This window comes from Primulina eburnea, chromosome 14 (assembly GCF_022965805.1).
Source record: "Primulina eburnea isolate SZY01 chromosome 14, ASM2296580v1, whole genome shotgun sequence".
NCBI lineage: Eukaryota > Viridiplantae > Streptophyta > Magnoliopsida > Lamiales > Gesneriaceae > Primulina > Primulina eburnea.
Window position 1 is genome coordinate 10,982,591 of NC_133114.1, and position 22,204 is coordinate 11,004,794.

The 22,204-nt window shown below is 38.8% G+C and overlaps 1 long non-coding RNA gene across 1 annotated transcript; it reads left to right on the forward strand.

Moving 5' to 3' along the window:
* Positions 1-9,770: 9,770 nt before the first annotated feature.
* LOC140811424 (uncharacterized) lies at positions 9,771-10,219 on the forward strand. The gene is made up of 2 exons (XR_012113455.1): positions 9,771-10,068; positions 10,159-10,219. It is a non-coding gene; the product is annotated as an uncharacterized lncRNA (long non-coding RNA).
* Positions 10,220-22,204: the final 11,985 nt, after the last annotated feature.

The window sequence follows — 22,204 nt, forward strand, 5'->3', positions numbered from 1 at the left end:
CTCGGAACAAGACTAGAACCTGTCAGAAACGACTGAAATGCTATGGAATTCTCTGAATTGGCGAGTCAAAATGAGGAAATCCGACCACTATTTATAGGCCATGTTCGGATCGTCCGAACCCTCTTCGGAACGTCCGAACTCTTACGTGTCCATTGGCTCTTGACAGCTCATGATCGGATCCTCCGATCATACACTTCGGACCGTCCGAACTTGCACGTGTCCAGCTGCTCTTGACACCTCATGATCGGATCCACCGAACCTACACTTCGGAACGTCCGAACTCCCACGTGTCGATCAACTCTTGACACCTAATGATCGGATCCACCGAACTCACTTCGGACCTTCCGAACTCTTCGGTGCTTCCGAACCATCTTCGGACCTTCCGATCATGATTAATCACCATTAATCCGTTAATTACCCAATTCGGCATTCGGGCTACTACATTCTCCCCCCCTTAAAAGATTTCGTCCTCGAAATCAGGCTTAGAGAATGAACAAAATGAAATAACAACATCATTGTAATACACTGCAATTATTCTTCATTACAACTGTATAACAATTACATCCCAGGCTGATCCTGGTTCAGCGCAAAAACCTGACCTTGGGCACGAGGTCGAAGATTCGAACTACCCACTGCCTGACCCTGCCTTCTCTGCTGAACAGTCGTCTGGGATCCAGAACCAGATCCTGCTCCACCTCGCAACTGAGGACAATTCTTCTTAATATGCCCCATCTCTCCGCACTGATAACAAGCTCCTGTGGCTACTCGGCATTGCTCCGATGGATGGTTCTTCCCACAATGCACACAAGCATCCTTCTTCTCACCAAAGCGAACATCACCGCTAGACCTTGATCCAGATCCAGAAGAAGAAGAACCAGATTTCTTGAACGACTGAGACCTAGGGCTCAAAGCACTCGGAGGTCTAGAAGAAAGAATAGCCCTACCACGTTGGAGACTGATCTCTGCTTGACGACACCGGTTCACCAACCCATCGTACGAAGTAGGATTATCACAGACAGTGACTCGATCAAAGATCTCCTGGTTAAGGCCCTGAAGGAAATGATCGTACTTGGCTTCAGAACTGCCACTGATATGAGGAGCGAAGGGTAATAACTCAAAGAATTTCTGCTGATACTCATCAACAGACATACTCCCCTGCTTAAGGTTCAGGAGCTCAATCGTCTTGGCCTGGCGAAGGGCTGGAGGAAAGTACAGCTGCATGAACGCTGCACGGAAATCGGCCCACGTCGCTCTACCCTGCGACTGAACTATCGGCGCAGAAGTCGATCGCCACCACCTGCGAGCACGGCCCTCAAGAAGAAAACTAAGGGTCTCCATCTTCTGCTCATCGGTGCACTGGAATGCACGAAAACAACTCTCCATGCGCTCTATCCAATCCTCCGCATCATCAGGAGTCTCTCCACCAACTAGAGGCTTAGGCCCCATCTGCATGAAACTATGCATATCAAAACGCCTAGGACCATTCCGTCGATGACGATGCTCACGATTACGATGACGCCTACTACCGTCCTGATCGCCCCAACGACCTACACTCCCCTGACTACTCTCGTCACCAAAGTGGTCAGCCATCGCTACAAGATAGAATGAGGAACTAGTAAAATGGTCAACGGAAATCCCAAAACAGAAATCTATATCCCAAAATTATACGCATGCTCTGATACCATAAATGTAGTGACCCGTTCCAGAATCACCTACTAATTGAAAACTAAGCATGCAATTAACTTAATAATTACTAATCAGAGATAACAGCGGAAAATAGTCAACACAATAATGGTTATACAACCCAATCGAAGTCTAGAATAACTCGAAATAAAATACCCAATACAACCATATCGAATCAAAACAATACCGATAAACTAAACCAACCAGCTACTCAACGTCCTCCTCCTGCTCCTCCTGAGCTGTCCAACCTGAGGCCTGCCCCGTGGGAATGGGGTGTCCAAGAATAAACAAAACCGAGGACGTGAGCGATAAGAACGCCCAGTACAAAAGTATGAGTATACAGACCTATATGAAATGCACATGCTATGATCATGATACCGGGGTAGTCAAGAAACAGGAGTCACAAAAGGATCTCAACAATGCTCAGTCTAGAGGCGCCAAGTGGATAGTGCCGCGCGGTCCAACCTCTGGGTCACTGCATCCACTACAAGACAGACGTGGACCTAAAATGTCCCGGACCACCGAAGCCCTCCCGACCCGTCGGCCACTGTGTACTCTCGGTGTCCATGCGTCCACAAGACAGGGCTGAGCGGCCCCAAGATATAGCTTATCTCGAAAGAGATACAGCTCAACAGCAAAGGCTATCTCAAAGGAGAATACGGCTCAACGTGAAATGCAACGTGCAGTAATAAACGTGACATAATAGCATGCATCATATGACATATATCAATGCACCACATAATCATGCAACACATATATGAATGTATACTCAACCAGGATATCTCGGATAGTACTTTCGTACCTCTATCACAGCAATCCTAATCCACTGGAACAACCAGACAACAGGTCTAATCCAAGCCTATTCATCAAGTGAAAATCATCACTAAACTTATCTACCAGACTTAACTAGATAATCCTGAGATAAATACTGATAAAATTCCAAACCTTCGTCCGTCGCTAGCCCGCTGATGCCGCTAGCTCCAATAGAAGCTTGTCGCAACTGGGAAAACCTCGATACTTGTGTTACTGCAATAACAATCACCATTTTATGATTCGGATGCAACTTCGGACTCCGCCTAGTGCCCATTCTCTTGACACTCAGAGAGTCCCATATAATTCGGAACACGTCAGCGCTCTTGCCCCATGATTCCACCGATCACTGAACGTCGAACCAGTCGATCATCTGCACAATACGTCCACCAACTCATTACCCGATCTTCTGCAACCATTTCGGACCTCCGCATATAATCACATTAATCCGTTAATTAAATTGGCATCGGGCTACTACAGTTGGAAAACTCCTTCTCTAACATACATCTCATACTCTGGCCCGAGAGTCCACGCACTATAATTTCATCAGATCACATAAGATATCCACACCCGCAAATGAGCGGTGAATCCCCGACTACAATGCACTGACTCTTATATGTGTCGCAACAGTACCCAACCTCGCTACCTGATGACTCTCCTGGAACCGGTAAACGAGTGAAAGCACGGCCCTAGTATATAGAGCCTCAGTGTTGTCCTGGGTCGTAAGGACTAATGATGTACAATCATAACCACAGACTTATCCTCTCGATGAATGATAACCACTTGAAAAATCCGAGGGAGGGTTGTTCGTTTAATCATCATATGACTACCCATCTGCATGTTTGGACATCTCTCTGCTCTTACCAAGAAACACAGTACACACATCACATATGCTAGTCTCGAGCTCAAGCGACCTTTATCCATGTTTTAGGCGGCTGAATCGACTAGGAACGAATTTAGATCATACAGTGTTTACAAACGAGTTTCAACATCGAATTACGATTCATTTGTATTAAAGTATAATCAAAGACTTTATCTATGTTGATTGCATGAGTATACAGATAAAGTACAACAAGACCATAAAAGTTAAATTATATTAAAATAAAGATTGTTTATTTCACTTGAGTCAATAATTTCCCCAGCCAACCGTTGGCTTGTAGGGCATCTACTCTATCGGTATACCCCCAATGCTCTGATTTGGTGATTTAAACATTCAAGATTCTTTTCGAGAGTTACCGACCCAACACTCATATTACTTCATTTTCAAATAAGAATTTTCGATCCCCACATCTAATCATTTTTTTACAAAATCATTTATCATCCCATGACGAGTCTCTTCAACTACAAGGGATATAGTCCTCAGCCTAGCAACTTCTCTTCCCATTTTTGAGCATCATTGAAGCACCGATGGTCTCAAATCTTGAGCTTCTCATAGTTTTACAATATCTTCCCAATGTAATCAATGAATTTTTAGTTGTCAAGGACCTATCTTATCCAGTCATCATCGTTAATCGTCATCAAGCAATGGACCCCTCGTCTCCCTTTTACTCTTTCTCGTAAATTATGGGGGATCACGTTATTTCACGTAAAGTGGCCTTGAAACACTTCATCTCACCAAGTTGTATAGTTTCTCATCAAGAATGTTCTAAACTCGATGATCCTTGAACTTTTTTTAGAACATTTCCCATATTTATTTCTTCCAGAAAACGCTATACTTATGGTTAGTGGCCACAATCTTTTGGCCTTAAATAAGGAGATCCTCAAGATTAATGTTGATTCACGGCCCCTCAGGCTAAGGATTTTCAATATATCTCAAGTTTTCTCACTTTGCAGTTGAAAATATCATCTCGATATCTCAATATGTCCAACCCAAAAACTTCTTCTTATTTCATGAATTTTTTCCTCAAGTATTAGTTCATTATCCCCATTCTTCCGCCCAATAACCTTTTTTGAAAACATGGTCCTTACCTCTAATTTTGTACGTTACTTCCTTGATTTTCCTACCTTATGCAAAAACTTGTATGTCGAACATTAGTATGTAAGAGTGGAAATTTATGGAAGTTTTCCACCAAACACTCTTATTTTTCATTGATTTAGGGGGAAGTATGAATTGCATGCTCCTTAAATTGATCATCTGAGTAGGATGATTGTTATTTCTTGAGTACTGACTTATGGATGATTCTAAAATCCCAACTTATATCGTAGAGATTTTTCACGTTGAGCTTCAATCCTCGACCTAAGCTAATTCTTTTAAACTTTGAAGGATGATGGTTTGATGTATTGTTGGTTTCTTATATTTGAGCTCAAGAATCCCCCACTATAATCTATTATCCTGGGTCTTTCAGAATTTAATCCCCAGAATATCCTTGGCTCCTTGGTTCTACGGTTGATGATAATCGATGGTATTCTTGGTTCCTTGCCCTTGTGGCCGTGGATATCCTGTCATATACTGAATTCTCCTTGCCATATACTACATTCCTCCTCTCATAAAAATTATTCTTTCTGCTTGAAATTCTTCTATAACTATCATTCACCTCAAAAATCTTTTCTCTTGGCAACCAACACTCTTTATGGATTTCTTGATGGAATTCTTCATTTCCCAATTTTAACACGAGTATTTTACCTCAAATATCATTTCTTCAAGAATCCAATAAATTTTCTTGAGATTTTCGAGATTTTCCTACCAGATGTTGCAACACTTAGTGGATTAACTTGCAATGAATGTTTCTTCTCCAAATTTGCAAACAAAGATGTATGGTTTTCTCCTTCACGGGATCCCTGTTCTTCTTCAGAATTTTCATCATTTATGGAGAAGTTTAATCCATTATTTTTGCGAAGTCTGCTAGTACATTCATTAGCATAATGATCGAATTTAGAACACTCTCTACATTGAACCAAGTCTACTCTAAAATCAAATCGAACATTTTCGTCGTTCCTCGGTCGAAATTGTCCTTGAGCAAGTGCAAATCTTTGATTTTTATCAGGAGCAGTAATGCTTGAAAATTTAAGATACTGACCCGATTTCTTCTTGTCTATGATCTTCTTTAGACAGTCTCCAATTTTCTTTGTAATCAACGAGATGTAATCTTCACGTAAATCGGACGCGTTGACTTCTTGAGATAGTTGAAACAAGTCATTGTATGGATCATCATCAATTCGAAAAGCAATTGTTTTCTCTTTGTCTTTCTTCTACAAATCCAGATTCATCTCAAAGTACTCAGAGAACTAATCAGATCATCCAAACTGAGTTGGGTGGTGTCTTTGAATTCGTAGATTGCAAATATCTTGATGTTAAACCGTTCTGGAAGTGATCATAACACCTTGCTGACCAATCTCTCATTAGAGATCGTGTCACCCACACTAAAAGCTTAGTTGACAATGTCTCGCAGTCGGCGTTTAGAAGAAGTGATAGAGACTGTTTCTTTCATTCTCATATTTTCAAAATTTGATGTTAACATCCTTAGTGTGCTTTTCCGCACACTTTCATCTCATTCACAATGTCTTTGAAGGATATCCTATGCATCTTTGGTAGAGATACAGTTGATGATTAGACTGAACATGTTTATATCAACAGAAGTGAAGATTTCATTGACTACCTTTTAATTGAATGTGAAATCTGGACTTCATTAGTCGTCCATGCACTTTCTGGTTTAACCAAACTGTTAACATATTCATCAGCTATCTTTGGTGGAGTCCAGTCAGCTATAACATGTTTCCATGACCTTTCTTTCATAGATTCGATGTAGACCCTCATCTTAACTTTTCAAAGTACATAGTTGGATCCATCTAGAATTGGTGGTTGTAGTTCCGTGTTGACAAGCGGCACGTCCATAGTACGTTTTCTTGTTCAAACAAAAATAATCAGAATCTCACTTAGTAACGTCAAGTGTCTGCTCTGATACCACTTGAAGGTTGTTCTATGACATAAAAATACTAAGTAATTAAGTGACTGCATGTTTCAAAGTTAAGTGTTGTGTACAGTATTATAACACCTAACATAACATGCATCATAATATTTCAACACACAAAACTTGAAGTAAATTAAACAAAAGATAGAATTATGCATAAGTGAATACACTTATGTGGTTCCTTAGGATAAAAGATTTACTAGAAAATCTGTCAATTTATAAAACCAATACTAATGAATAAAGAAAAACTTACTCTCTTAATAAAGTGATGGAGCGAAATACATCCAAAACACTTATCAAACTAAATAACCAAAACTACATATGTAACATTTATGAAGCCGAAATTTTGTTATATGAACAATCCACTAATCAGCACTATGATTAGGTGTTGTGTCTTCAACATTCCACGGCAACACAACAATAGTTCTAGGCTTGAGCACTCGATCTCTTCTATGTAAATTTTCAATTCTCGTGTTTGCTCCTGCGACGTCTCTCCTCTCTCTTTCGCACGTTCCACAACATCTATATTTGATTATTTATATGATTACTTTTCCCTAGAGTTTATTTCATAAAAAAAATCCTACAAGATATGAAAACAAGAGTTTTATTTGAAAATAATTTTTTTAAAACAATAATATCATATCTAGAGTTCCTATCATAAATATCTATGGTCTAGGAAGGCAAAACTCTATAATTTAATAAACACAATATTATCAAGAAGCAAAAAAAAAAAAAGAAATAAATCATATTCTTTTTAGTTCAAAAACATGCTGATTACAGTCAAGGTCGATTTTTACAGCTTCAGAAAATCTTATTACTCGAACTATTGTGCAGCAAAGAGAACATTGACACGGAAGTTGAGGATGAACACGAGTTGATTCTTGCTAATTGGGCTTATGAATATTGCTATAGAAATGGTGAAATCAAATTGTTGACAGTGAAAGATGAGGAAGCCATGAGTGATATGAGACGGTTCGAAGAGTTTGTGATGGTCGCCATTTGGTGCATTCAACAAGATTCATTGAGGCCTAATATGAAGAAGGTAAATGCATATATGCTTGAAGGAATCGGTTCAAGTGTCTGTTCCTCCAATCCCATCCCCTTACTAGAGAATTCTTTTTTGTCGTGTTGTCGTCAATTAATTATCTTAGTTCACTAATTTATAATAGTTTTTTATTTTAGTAATTTTTTACCGAAGTGCTAACCTAGTGCTAGAAAAAAAATCTGAGACTTAAAGTTGCTGACAGGTTCTAGACATTATAATGAGAATTGATTAAAATTGAAAACAAATGTAAGTTAGTGGTCTAAAACTTATAATTGATTGATAACCGACAAAAAAAACGTATAATTTACATTACTAAAAATATAATTTATCCACTTTATTAGTTTGATTTGATTGATTTCCTTACCTTTTTGTTTGGTAATTATAATTTTTATTATATCATTTACCGACCTGTGGGATAAAATCTTGATCACTTATCTTAATATATCGTTTATATTATATCATTTACCGACCTGTGAGATAAAATCTTGATCACTTATCTTAATATATCGTTTATATTATATCATTTACCGACCTGTGGGATAAAGTCTTGAACACTTATCTTAATATATCGTTTATATAATTTAATATAATAAATATTTTTAAATATTTATTTCAGAATTAGACTGTTAGATTTATATAAATTAAGATACTAATTGCGAAATATAATCAGAATTAGCTTTTCTACCACACTACCAAGCACAATATTTATTGGTAAATCGGACATTTATTGCTTAATTTTATAAAATGAAAGGACTGAGATCATCCGGACGGGTGAGTACTGCTTAATTTGTTAATTCTCACAATTTCATCTTCGTTCTTATTTTGTAGAAGATCATGAAAAAAAAATCTTCCATTTTTAAAAATATTTTTAATAATAATGAAAAAATATTTAATATATAAATAATAATTTTTTAAAAAAAACCAAAGATAATAACTAATATCAACATTACAAGAAAATATGGATTTAACAATAATCAAAAGACTAATGTTGTCTTTTTTCTTACAACGATTTTAATGAAAATCGTTGTCTTTGTGTTATTTTTAGTTTTTACAAACCGTTGTCTACTAGCGGGTATTTTGAGATTGCCACAACGGTTTTTAAAATTGTTTTCTTTGAGTATAAAACAACAGTTTTTTTAAAACATTATCTATGAACGAGCTTTTTGTGGCTACGACAATGGTTTTTTAAACCGCTGTCTTTGAACGGATTTTTTTTGTCTAACCGTTGTCTGTAAGCTGGTTTTTTGGGACTACAACGGTTTTAAAAAATTGTTGTTTTTGAGCGAATTTTTTCAGGTACGGTTTTACGTTTTCTTTGATTTTTTTTTTTTAAAATTATAGTAAAGAAAGTATAGCTATTACATACACACAATACATACACATACATCCCAAACCTAGCGGAGAGAGCTCTGGAGCCTATATTACCTTAAGAAGATCACTTCCCTTACACTATTCGTGTTGAGAGTACCGTAACGGAAAGCTATGGCTCTTGAAGGTAGCACATCACATTGGTCGGTTTGGTGACCGAGTATTTCTTCATATGTTCTTTCTCATAAAACCAGATGGCGCTTGCTAGTTAGAAACGAGGCTGAAAGACGTAATGTTCTCGAGTCATTCCATGCTTTATTGATAGTATATTTGATTCCATTCCAAGGAAAAATACTAATTCCAAAAAATGTGGAATCTCCTATTGTTTACCTCGTTCCCATGGGTTTGGCTTAGCTTTACAAGATGCTGGTGTTCCAGTCAAGGGTTCCATTTCTGGAATAGCAATGGCTACGGTCACTACAATAATAAATGGCTATTGTGACATTTTTTTGTAGACACTTTTAATTAAATGTTGTTACAAATACTTAATAATGACACTTGTAAAAATTTAATAATGTGTAAAATACAAAAAAAAAACATATTAGATTAGTTATCCTGACATTTTTAATTGATGTAATTTTTTTATATAGAGGGAAACAATTATTTTCCCTCCTCCAATATTTATCCAACCCAAATATTTCCATATTTATTTTATCTATTTTTCTCCCCAAAATCTTCACCCTGCTCTCCACGCCGTCTTCTCAACGACGTACATTAATCGCACGCCGTCAATATTATTATTCACGGCATGCATATTATTTATTATTTGATGTGGCATAATGAGTTGGAGTTTGCTTTATTGTAAGCTATGTTTTGTATGAGCTTATAATTATCTCGAGTTAGTCATTTATTGATTTAGATAGTATATTTTGGTTGAGAATATATATTACATGTATATTTGCTCTCATGAGTTAACTAATTTGAATCATGTTTCTTTATGCTTTTTCATAATGGTTGTTGATGATTGTACTTTATAATTGTTTTTATCAAAACCTTCTCTTTTGCACTTTCACGTAGATTGGATGTTCTGTCTCAATAAAAAGCCTATTTGATTCTACGAAAATTGTGGCAAAAGGAGTGGTTTGTAGCATGGATCCAAATACCGAAGTAGGAAGACAGACGTTGAGACCAAATTAGTGTGAAATACAAGTTCTAGTTGTCCTAGAACGGGAAGAGAGTTTGATTAGACCATATGTTCTTTTACAAAAAGTTGGGGATACACTTGGAGGAATGATAGTTTTGCCTTGTCATTTGGTATGATATTCAACTTTTCAATTAACTAATATTTATTGTTATGTCCGTCATGTTAGTATCCTTTTAAACCAATATCAATTATATTTGCAGTTGACAGTTAATGATGAAGATTTCTACTAGGTGCATTTGGATAAATAATAATTTTTCAGTTCATCATTTGGTATGATATTCACTAGTTTGAATTAAATTTTAATATTTTTATTTTGTGCTTCTTTAATTTTATTTCATTCATACAAATATATGAATTTTTATTGTAGGTGACAAAAATATTATCAAGATTTAAAGTATATAGTTTCAGCGATTTGAGAACTTGTTAAAATAAACTTGTATGCTCTGTTGCTGATTATGTAGTTCCAATTAGGCAAACATTACAGTTTTAACTTTTGGAAAAAAGCTAAGTTTGGTCTTGCTGCTCTTTGGTGTGGTATTTTTTTCTTTTTCTATGAGACTCTAGACTTTGGTGTTATTATTGTGTTCAACACTATGTTTGCAAATTTTATTCCACACACTAGAATCTGTTCTCTTAACTATAATTGTGCTGACCTACTGCTTTCTCGGCTCAGTTGTAGCTGAGTGTGGTGATGACAGAATCACCTTGCTATTGTCTGAAGTTGAGGGCAAATATATCACTGAATTGATTGCTGCTGGAAGGGAAAAGTTGCAGTTGCAGTTGCAGTTGCTGCTCCGACTGGTGGTGGTGGTGGTCCTGCTAAAACAAAGAAAGATGGGTCCGATGATATAAATATCTGGACATTACCATATTAAGACTTATATAATATGAAAGATTTGGACAAATTTCACTTTTGTCTAATCTTATATTCTATTTGGGAATTTATTGCAGGACGGATCGCTGTAAGATTAATGCATAGTTTTTTTTTTCTACTGTGCATAGAAATCTGATCCGAAAACAGTTGTCTTTGACCGCACTTTTAACAACAGTTTTAAATGGTCTATGACAACGGATTTTCCGTTGTCTACAGTGTTTTTGTTGTAGTGCAAAATAGATTATGTTCCTCATCAGTGGGTGATGCAAAAATCAAGAATCAAGATTATTCAAACTAATATCTCTACCATTTATTTCGTAATTTCATTTAAGGTAAAATAAGAAATCAGATAATTTCATATATTTCACATAACTAAAATAATAGGAAAATCTTAAATTTTCTTGTATCGCAAAATTATAGGCCTCCAAGACTATGACATCCTGAAATATATATAAGTGATACTCACAGGAAATTTAGGGTTTGCTTCCAGTAAGTGTCACTAGTCCAGACGCAGGTTTTGAAATTACCCTGAGCCTGAAATCACAAATAAGATCGTTAGAAGGGGGCCAGGAGGGTCTCCTGGCGTAGCCCCTCCAATGCTCAAGTCAGAGAGTGAGGATATATGGGGGGAGCAGCTAAGGGTGCTGCTGAAAACAATATAGTGAATGAATCAACTAAACACTCAAACCTGGTATTTATAGGAGAATACTTGGGCCCTTAATGAGCCTGTCTTCCATTTGGGCTAGAGATGGGCCAGAGGTAACGGGCTCATCCATGGGGTATCACCAGTCTCCCCCGCCCGAGTCGAATTGAATCACTGGTTCGAAGTTCGATGTGTTGTCCTCGAGTTACTAGGTGCGAGTTGTGACATTTTTTCCCGGCCGTTTGTCAGTCTCCAAATATTTGGAAACAAATAAAATCGTAATCATGCTCTGAAGGGAAAGATATCAAATCAAATCGCAATCTTTCCCTGAATGGTAAGATTTGGTCTGAGCTCCTCTATAAATAGCAGCCGCCCCTTCATTTCAGTTTCACTTCTCCCCTACATAATTTCCTCTGCACTTCACATACGCTCCATCATCGCAGCCCACCCTCTCTCTCTACACCTGCGCTCGTGAGCTCGCCCGACGCCCCCGAGCCCTCGCCCCTGCCGCTCTCGCCCAGTGCTCGCCCAACGTCCAAGCTACGCTCGCCCAGCGCCCGGGCCACGCTCGCTCAGCGCTCCCCTTCCCAGCGCGTCCTAGACCTCTGCACGCCTCGACAGCACCTCGCCCCAGCGCGCGCGCTCGCCCAGGCGCTCGCACAACGCTCGCCCATCGCCTCGCGAACACAAGCGCCACGCTCGCCTAGCGCCCCTGCCGCAAGCTCGCCCGGCGCGTCTCAGCCCTACCACAAGCTCGCCTGACGCTCCCCTCCCCAGCGCGTCCTAGCCCTCCGCACGCCCCGACAGCACCTCGCCCCAGCGCGCGCTCACCCAGCCGCACGCTCGCCCGACGCCGCTCCCTAGTCCTCAGCACGCCCTGACAGCACCTCGCCCCAGCGCGCGCTTGCCCAGCCGCACGCTCGCTTGGGCGCTCGCACAGCCACTCGCCCCTCGCCTCGCGCACACAAGCGCCACGCTTGCCCAGCTCCGTGCCCTAGCCCTCAGTACACCTCAACAGCGGCTCACCCCAGCGCGAGGTCTCCCAGCCGCACGCTCGCTCGAGCGCTCGTACGAGCGTTCACCACACTCGTGCTCGTCACCGGCTCATCATTGCGGCTTTTTGAGTATTCTTTCACGTCTCTTTCGGGTCAATTATCTTTTTTTGTTGTTTGATTATCCATAACACTTATGTCTTCTTCCGATTCCGAGTCTAGTTCCTCGGGTGGTTCCGAGAGGTTTAGCGAGTCTAGCGTGTCTAGCGAGTCTAGCCAGAGTAGGACTTCCCTAGCTGATCCTGAATTTGCCCTTGATTCCCATGAGGAGAAAGTCACCACCCAAAGTCGTCCTGGTATGGAAGTTCGTCACGTGACCCAACAAATGAATATATCTGAAGTAGATAACTTATGGTACGGTCATTTGTCATCCCACATCCCTCCTGGTAGCGAGTCAAAACTTAGAACTTTGTGGCACATTCCTCCCTACCATCATATCCTCATTCCTACCTCTAAGGACCGACTCTACCTAGCTCCCAACCACTTTCCAGGAGAAGGATATTCTGTGAGTGGCGGTGCATGGGCATGGGCCGAGGCCCATGGTGGACCATCCTAACGACCCATGACCATTAGTGGTGCGTGGGTATGGGCCGAGGCCTTTGTTGGTTCAGCCTAATGGCCCATGATCGTTAACTGGTACCAGGATTGCTGCCAAGATCTATATAAGTCCAGGAGGTCACTAGATCAACTGGTACCAGGATTGCTGCCAAGATTTATATAAGTCCAGGAGGTCTTGGGTTCTAATCCCGGGGAGGTAAAAACTCCAGTGCCTGGACTGGAGAATTTCTATGAGTAATGGGTAATGAGATAACCGTGAGGGGACTCAAGCCCAATCGGGAACAGCCCATGTGCATTACAAAAAAAGGCGCCTTTTTTTGTAATGCACATGGGCTGTTCCCGATTGGGCTTGAGTCCCCTCACGGTTATCCCATTACCCATTACTCATAGAACTTATCCAGCCCAGGCACTGGAGTTTTTACCTCCCCAGGATTAGAACCCAAGACCTCCTGGACTTATATAGATCTTGGCAGCAATCCTGGTACCAGTTGATCTAGTAGCTCAACTGGTACCAGGATTGCTGCCAAGATCTATATAAGTCCAGGAGGTCTTGAGTTCTAATCTTGGGGAGGTAAAAACTCCAGTGCCTGGGCTGGAGAAGTTCTATGAGTAATGGCTAATGGGATAACCGTGAGGGGACTCCAGCCCAATCGGGAATAGCCCATGTGCATTACACTACTACTGCGAAGAGACCTGCTAGCTCCTCTACTGCTGTGAAGAAGAAGGCAGGCTCATTGATACGAATCTGACCGAGCATGGCGTGCAAATGATTGGAAGGAGATTTAGAGAGCATCGTTGTTTCGGACCTTCAAGCTCAATAATGATGAGTCAAGCATATCCAAGCAAGTGGTGGAGTTCAACAAAGAATATAATGAAGGAGTACCGAACAATCAAGCATATGAGTGAAAAATGGCCCGAGAGAAGCAGTGCAGCAGCACGCGCTAGCGCAGAAGCAGCAGTATGCGCTAGTGCAGAGGAGCAGAACTGTGCACGCGCTCGCGCCAGAAGCAGCGCACGCTAGCGCAGGCCAGCAGAGCTGCGCGCGCGGCCGCGCCAGAAGTGGCGCCCCCGTGCGCCGGGTGCTGCAAAAGTGCAGTAACTCGCGCGCCATCGCGCGAGAAGTCGCGCCCCCGCGTGCCCTGCCGTGTCAAACTTGCTAGACAACTTTATTTAATGTTTCTACACTACTTTTCTTGTATTTTATTGCTTATATAATGTATTGTAATAGACATGAACGAAACCAATTCATATGTATGCAAATTCTTGAGATTTCTCTCAAATTTACAAGGCAAAAGCTTTGTCTTAAAAATCAAATCAAACTTATCAAAGATTGCATCTTTGTGGCGTTTGTCGATTGTTTTTCGCACGGATTGTCAAAACAAGATCTTTGAAGGTTCGTTTGAAATTCAATTGTTTTATCGTTGATATTTGTTGCTAAGTTTTAATAACTTAGAGGTGAATATCACAAACCGTTACTTGTTTCAAAAGATCGGGACAACAAATCGATCCTTGTTTGTTATGGAGTTGAGGGTGCGATATCGATAATCGTGTTTGCTTCTCATTCGTACGGGGATTCCCATCATTTGGTATCAGAGCTTTTGGTTCTTTTTGATTCAAGTAAGCCTATCCGTTCAATTCTTCGCAGGATTTTCAAAACCGATTTTCGTGTAGAGATTTTCTACGACTTTGTTGGACAAAAACAAAAAAAAAACAAAAAAGGGCATCATTTGGTATAAGAGCTTTGGCTCATTGAATTCAAGTAAGTTATCGTTGTTGTTATTTTTCAGATCTGTCTCAAATTTCATTCTGTTCTCAGATTTGTGGTATCCTTTTGTTTCTATTGTCATATCTACCAAAAACAAAAACAAAAATTCGTTCTGTTTCAGTTTTGTGTTATCCTTTGTTCGATCTGCGTTATTTCTATCATCCTTTGTTATTTGATAATCCAGAATTCTCGAAAAATTTGTTCTGTGTTATTCTATCGTTCTTGTTTTTGTGCAATCCAAGTGAGACAGTTGCAAGTGTTCACAAGTTGAATCTTGTTAGTTTGATAAAAAAAAATATAAAGATTGATCACATCTTTGAAAGAACTATCAAATTCGAGTGAAAAACATTTGAGTGCGAGTGTTATTTCTTTGGAGTGATTGTGAGAATTTGGGTGAGGAACATCTTTTATTTCTACTAACATTTTATTGCAGGTACAAAATCTGAAATTAAAATGGAAAGGGAAGTAGGACAGAGTTCAAATCAGGGGTTGTCTAAGGAGGCGTTATTTGGGTATTTTAGTAGAATGATGAGGGCCGAGTTGGATCATTTATATAAGAGGTTGGATAGGCTTGAGGTCAGTACGAGTGAAAATAAATCTAAGCCTAAAGGGTTGGATAGAATATGGGAGAAGGAGTTTAAGCCTCTACGTGAGAGGTATAGGCGGAGTGAAGGAGAGGAGAGGTATGATAGGCAATATGATGAGGATAGGCGACGTAGAAGATTTGGAGGGAATAGATCGTTGTATTTGCATCGTGATGATGATAGGGGATGTGAGGAGAGTAGTGGGTATAGTAACCGCGGAGAGAAAATCATTACTAGTCCAAAGGAGCAGTCGAGATGTGAAGCTAGCAAATATGAATATCAAGGTACAAGTAAAAACTCAAATTCTAGTACTTGTGATATTATATGTTGTTGGTGTTTAGAAATTGGTCATGATATCAATCATTGTCCACGTGATGAGGTGACCATAATAAAATCGCCAGTTGAGCTTAATTCTCAAATGGAGGGTGATGTTGTGGGTGAGTTTGAATCCCGAATGGAGGATGATGTTGTAGAAGAACCTGAATTTGAGGTTGTGGTTGAGATAGTTGTTGATGATAGTATTCCACTAGTTGATGAGTCGAATGATGTTAAATTGTGTATAGTGGAAAGTGAATTATTAGGTGGAGGAGAATTGTCTATTTTGTGCACTATGGACAAGGATAATAGGCAGGGAGAAATTGTTTTGCATAAATTTTGTGGGGACCCGGACGCTAATAATCTTCTTATTAATCATCTTTGGGATTTAATTATCAGTTCTGATAAAACAGGGTCTAAAAATTTTTCTTTTGAAAATAAAGTGCGGAAGGTAATGGCATCTACATAATATACATATCTGTATAAAAGCTACAGTTCAGTAGAAAAGTACAATACTGTACAACCTAAGTCTAAGGTTCAATTACTAAATTCAAGTAACAAACCAAATCTGCTACAAGTCCGGAATCACCACGCTAAACTCGTCTTCTCTCGTCATCTTCTCGACCCTGATCCAGCCCCACCTGTTGTCATGCACACATACAAAACACGACAACAGCCGGATAACTCCGGTGAGAATAAATCCCAGTATAAAACATGGTAAGCATGTATATAAACAAACTAATTCATAAAACATGCGATCATGTATACACACAATATATTTCATAATCTATGAAATTAAGCATGCAGCTCAAATCAAATAAACATGCATATAAACAATCTAAATCATAAAACATGCTAGCACAACTGAAAGCAATAACGACGGGTCCCATGATCTAGGAGCCACATCCATATAAGCATGAAGTCCTAATCAAATCATGTCTAGACTTGACTCGATCTATAACTCTAGGGATCCCGGGGTGAATAAGACGTCACTGGCTGTCACCTACCCTCCCAATCGAGGTGCTGTACGTCTTATTCCTAGACTTCGGTCCGAGCTGTATCGACGGCTGGCAATAGGAGTAATGGCTACTCCTAAGTTGAGATACACCGAACGTCTAGAAGTCTGACAATGGCTGTCAAGACTTTCCTATCTTAAATGCAATGAATAAGAATCTGTAAACAAAGCATAATCATATTCATAACTGAATATCTCAATTATCTTACCTGCTTGAATACAATTCTATAATCAAAGCATAATCAGGTAACAATATAAACAATAATCTAGTATGTGATTTTATTGGGAAACTCAAATTAATCTAATTTGAGTTATGCTTCCCGAATATCACATGAATTATACCTTTGTCGTCCCCGTCTGATGAAGACGAAGTCCTGTATTCAAATCTGTCCATCTCGAATCTGAAATGACAATATCGAATACGCTGTATTAGTGAATAACTCAATATACAATCTGTTCTGATCAATACCCAACTCAGTATACAATCTGATCAATATCTGAACAAGATATAATCTGATTCATATCATCGCTATCACAATACAATCTGAATCATATCGAAATCTGATTAATCTAAATCAACTGATGTTTCGACGGCATAGCAATACAATCTGAATAACCCCGTCAATCTGAACATCACAAATATAATACTGGAATTCATAATCTGTGTCAACATAATTCATACTCTAGTAACACAATTCTGATATAAAATCTCAGTCAATATCTTTCAAAAATCATAACAATTACATAAACAGTCTGTTCTTTAATCTGACTTCAATTCGATAATGTCTACGGTAGCAGAAACACCATATCTGAATCATATTCAAATCTGACAATATCATAAACTCAAATCTTGTTTAAACGTAACAAAACTTACGTCCAGTTGTAGCCTGCGTTGATAGAAATACAGTACCGAAGTCGGATTCAAAATCAAATAAGCAAATCTTGCTAAATCATAATTTAAACTATAATGGAACTTGGAGGATTCTAAGAGCTTCTCGTTCGTTTTCTGGAAATCTGAAGGATACAATATATATAAACATATATATACATAACAAGTGGCATGCTAGAGAAACGTGGATGATTTACAAATTGCATGCGTCGCGCATATGCGCGCATTGTCTCGGCGCATATGCGCCCAAGGTTCTGGACTCGCCGCGCATATGCGCGCTACTCTCCCGCGCATATGCGCCCGAGCCACTGGACGTGCCGCGCATATGCGCGCAGTCAAGTCGCGCATATGCGCGAAGGGTTCGGTCTTGCTCGCGCATATCTCGCGCACCTCAACGCGCATGTGCGCCCTCCCTTCTTTGCACACACAATATCAAATTGTCTTTTGACTTTCCGGTCCACTTCGTTCCGTCTATAATCATATTATTTATCATCTATGATTATAATAATCATTTCCAAATCTTTTCAGATTAACCGGATTAATTTCTCGGGCCTTACATTTCTCCCACTCTTAGATCTGAGTTCGTCCTCGAACTCACAAGCAATCAATCCAAATTTATCAGAAAAAAATGTATAACAGAGTTTAACATCCAAACTCATCTCACCAATATCATTCTGTGGTGTCTTTCTTTGGTCAATCTCTGATTCTAATCTGAACTCAAAATTCAAGAATTATAATATCATAATCCTTTTTCAACTCGTTCTAGCCGAATCAATCCCGCATTACTGGCTATACAACATCCGTATATGCCAATCTGCAGTCTATAACCAAACAATCCCACCTGTAGTTGTTATCCCATCAGGTTTATCCCAATCTAGGACATAATCAATCTTCATCTTCCAATACCAATCGTCATCATCCGACATTGGTTTCTTAAATCTGTCCATTCTGAACTGTCTTAATACTATTGTCATACAGTAATTCATACATTGACAATAAATCTATATAAACTAGTACTAACATCCAATACTAAAGCTACTACAATATTTGTCAATATCTGGTAACTACACCCTGACTATCTGTCAATCTTTTTGATTATCTGCCAATCTGTAATAAATTTGCACAAGAGAGCTTATGATATAGTCTATCACAAGTACAACTCCATCAAAATCACAATCTGATATCATCTAATTCAATATTCTAATCCATCTGATTATTTCTTTGACATCGATCTATGTCATCTAGTTCTGTTTGTACGTAATCTGGTACAAACTGATAGATATAGATCGAGAAATCTGTCAATCATAATCATATCATATCAAAATCTAAAGAAATGGCTGTAATGTCATTACGAAAGCCATAGAAATGTACTCCCATTTTTATTCAGAAATATACAAATTCTGTACTAATCTTCTGATTTCTATCTTTTTGGCTTCTTCTGTTAGCAATTCAGACTTATCAGTACAATGTCTGCCAACATTTCTATACAAATTCTGTTCTAACCGATCTAATCTGTTTATATCATACATGTCTGTTCAAATATCATACATTCACAATCACCTGAATGAAAACTGAATCCACTACTGTGCCTTTCTGACACTATCTGTGATTTCAGATTTGAACTATCCTGTATAAACAATCAGTTAATAATATAAAATAAAGAATAAATACCTACCTGGCATTCGGCTCTGACTATAGTTATCAAATTCTGTTATACAATTCTGAAACATTCTGATATCACAAGATAATCAATCTGATACAAACACAAATCACATATCGGTTGCTCTGATCGAAACTCTGTTCTGATTATCGAAATACAAACAACCTATACAGATCTAGTGAGTTTAAGAAACTCATAAACAACGATTGCTGGCAATACTGATAATTCTGACTACTGATCAATCTTCACAGTGCCCAAATCATCTGTCATACCTCATCTGCAAATAGAATATGCTCCCAAACAATATAAGATGTCTCAAATACTGATTTAAATCAATCCCAATACGCAAGTAGATATAACATAATAAGGGAATAAGAGAATAAGGAAATCTGTAAAACTCAGAAATTCTGACTTCCTGACATTTCTGCTAATTCTGTTACCTGTGTCTTTTACAGTCGCTGATTTCTGTCTCAACTGTGCACATAAATCGGTATACAAACTGCAGATATCACATAATCTGAATACAATCTGTTTCAATTATGATTCATACCCGACTAATTTCTGTATACAATAATCACGGTTCTCTGAATATTCAATAAAATCTTCAAATATTCCATTTAATCAATCAGATGCTGTTAACATATCAAATATCATAGATATAACAAGCATAAAATCCTCAGAATATCTCTGAATCTAAGAGTTAGCAATCTGTACCCTTCTCTTAATCTTCAATATCATTCTGTACTGAATTCTAATATATAACCATTACCTGGTATCGATTCAATTCTGAAATCTACCTTTCTAATATCAAATATATCTGAAATCTTATCTAGGCAAATATCAATCAATCCTTACGTAACTATCAAATCCGTAGTTGCTAGACTCGATTTCAGTAGGTCTACTGAATACATAAGGATACCATCTGTTCCTTTCGGTAATAATCGAGTCATCAACAATACAATTATTAAAGGAATTCTGAATCTAGAATCCTTATCGGAAAATCTCCGTTTATCAGCCAGAACTGGTCTGAATCTTACCATTTCTGGGACAATTTCTACGATATCTCTGTACTTGCTCACCATTTCCATATCAGTAATGCAATTAAATCAGATCATCAACAACACAAGTACAGCACAATCTACTCACCTCATTCTTATCTTACTGTAATATATATATATATCATAAAAATCTTAGTTATCATTATTTTCCTCAACCCTCAAGAAAAGTAATACTACAGTACAATAAACCCAATAGGTACAGCATATCTCCATGCTAATCAATCATAGATACTCATAATGAATGCATTAGTATACATCAATACATATGCAACATAATCATAGAGTAACAGTACCTGTCACTATATCATCAAGTGTCTCCTGGGGCTGTTCTTCGATCACCATATCCAGATGGTCCTGCTCCCTGAAATCTTCGGGAACCTCTATGGGGACAAACTCTAGTAAAGTGCCCTGGCTGTCGACAGATACGACAACTACCAGTAACTCCCTGGCATAGCTCCGTGGGATGTCTTCCTCCGCAATTCCTGCAATACACTCCAGTATAGCTCGGACTAGAACTACTGGAACTCGAGGAACCACTTCCTAACTTCTTGAATGGCTTCTTTTGAGCTTTCAGCAAATCTTGCTTCCCACTCGTACCACCGTGATCATATCGAAGAGGGGATTACTGTGTCTGGGGTTGCTTAACACACAACCTTGTCAATTGTCTAACCAGACTCGCCTCCGCTCTCTTTGCTCTACTCAAGATATCAGCGAAATGATAAGGTCGTTGCAAATTCATAAATGCAACTACCTCTGAGTTCAACCCTCTGATGAACTGATTTACTAAAGCTTCATCATTTCCAGCTAGATGAGAAGCAAAACGCATTAGAGTCGAGAATTTAGCAATATATTCATCAATATTTAGCTGTCCTTGGCTCAAATTCTCAAACTCCAATTTCTTGTCCTCTCGGTACGAAGCTGAGAAAAATCTTTGATAGAATTCAGTCTTGAAGACTTCCCACGTGATCACAGTACCACGTAGTGCTAATACTCCTTTAATTGTAACCCACCAACTTCTGGCAGCCTCTTGTAATTGGTGAAATACCAATTTAACTTTCTGGTCATCTGTACAATCCAGTAGATCAAACAATATCTCTATGTCATCAACCCAGTCCCGACACTTTTCAGACGTTTCTGTACCACTCAGAATCGGCGGCTGAAATAACTGAAACTCTGCCAACTTTACTTCCATCTGAGTTTCTGATGCATCTATCTGAGATTCTGATCTATCTGTCTGATCATACGAAGTACTACCCCTTTCTGGAATTCTCCGAGGCGGTATATCTGATAATCAAACCGGTTAGTACACAATCTATACAATCTGTCTCAGCCCTCCTCTGATCATATACCTCTGATTCAGACTCGGTTCTGATTCAGGCTTAATAATTACATGATGCGATCAACTCAAATAACAAACAACATGTAATAGGGAAAGCAATAAATCATGCTAGCACGCACAATGTAGTCAACATTGAAATAAATCTCATGCTAGCAATCACATGCAAGGAGAGAAAATTCAATCTACCCCGCTCATTCTCTACTATCTCAGTCTAAAAGATCTATCAACTCTGACTATCTCAGTCTAAAAGATCTATATCTAAAAGAATCTATCACTAAAGGAACTATCAGCTCTGATTATCTTCTCCTAAAGGATCTATCGCTCTGATACCACCTGTTGTGGGGACCCGGACGCTAATCATCTTCTTATTAATCATCTTTGGGATTTAATTATCAGTTCTGATAAAACAGGGTCTAAAAATTTTTCTTTTTAAAATAAAGTGCGGAAGGTAATGGCATCTACATAATATACATATCTGTATAAAAGCTACAGTT